The sequence below is a fragment of the Gossypium raimondii genome, chromosome 10, assembly GCF_025698545.1.
Source record: "Gossypium raimondii isolate GPD5lz chromosome 10, ASM2569854v1, whole genome shotgun sequence".
NCBI lineage: Eukaryota > Viridiplantae > Streptophyta > Magnoliopsida > Malvales > Malvaceae > Gossypium > Gossypium raimondii.
In genome coordinates this window covers 18,589,616-18,590,812 of record NC_068574.1, presented here as the reverse complement: position 1 = coordinate 18,590,812, position 1,197 = coordinate 18,589,616, and the positions used below count along the sequence as shown (strand labels likewise).

Here is a 1,197-nt window from a genome sequence, read left to right as displayed (position 1 = left end):
TGGGCCTATCTTTGACATCAATCAATCAAGGTTCTAGAATTTTACCACTTTGCAATGCCACTGCCTTGATATGTTCTTTACCCAAATTTCTTGGATTCTTAGTATCGCTTGGCAAGATTCCTTATGGTCTACTACGTAGCTCCGTAGCTAACTGACCCATTTGGTTTTCCAAATTTTTCAGTGTTGTTGCTTGGCTTTGGATCAAAGCGTCATTCTTTGCCATGTATGCTTTCAACATGTTCTCCAAACTGTTTGATGCCTCAGCTTGAGGTGGTTTTGAAGCTTGCTGATTAAACCCTTGAGATTGGTTAGGTCTTTGCTGCAATAAGTTGTTGTTCGGTCTATTTCCTTGGTTACTCTGAGAAAATTTAGGATGATTACGCCATGAAGAATTGTAGAAGTTGGACTGGGGTCCTTGTCTACTCCTATTTTGATATTGGTTTCCCACATAGTACACTGACTCAAGATTTGATGGACAATTCTCAAAAGAATGACCTTCCCTAAAGTACACACAGGAAACTACTTCAAACGAACTTGGTGGCTGAGCTGCAAAATTATTAGTACTATTAGTAGGTAACTATTTGAACATAGAGGAAATAGACGATACCTGAGCTGATAACAAAGTGAGGGCATCAACTTCATGAACTCTGGCTACATGTCTTTCTGAAGCTGTTTGATTTGTTGGTCATTGATAGTTATTACTCGTAATCCTCTCGATGATCTCATAAGCCTCATTATAAGACTTAGAAAAAATTGCACCATTTGCGGAAGCATCTACCATCAATCTTGTATGTGCATTGAGACCATTATAGAATGTCTCCAACTTGATACAATGAGAAATCCCAAGATGAGGACACTTATGAAGTAACTCCTTGTATCGCTCCCAAGCCTCATACAAAGACTTGTCAGCCAATTGTTGGAAAGTTGTGATCTCGTTCCTTAACTTAGCAGTTTTGCTAGGTGGGAAATACTTAACCAAAAATCTCTCCACTTATTTTTTTCATGTAGCTATGGAACTTGGTGGTAATGAATTAAGCCATGCTCGTGCTCAATCTCGCAACGAGTATGGAAATAACTTCAACCTCAGTGCGCCTTCAATCACACTGGCTATCTTGAATAAATCACTCACCTCCATAAACAGTTGAAGGTGGAGATGTGGATATTTCGTGGGCATACCACTAAATCGGCCCACCATTT

General features: G+C 39.5%; 1 non-coding gene across 1 annotated transcript; it reads left to right on the top strand.

Annotated features, from left to right (window-relative positions):
* Positions 1 to 839: 839 nt before the first annotated feature.
* On the top strand, positions 840 to 946 carry LOC128034280 (small nucleolar RNA R71). Its single transcript, XR_008190410.1, has one exon. It is a non-coding gene; the product is annotated as a small nucleolar RNA R71 (small nucleolar RNA).
* The last annotated feature ends 251 nt before the right edge of the window (positions 947 to 1,197 follow it).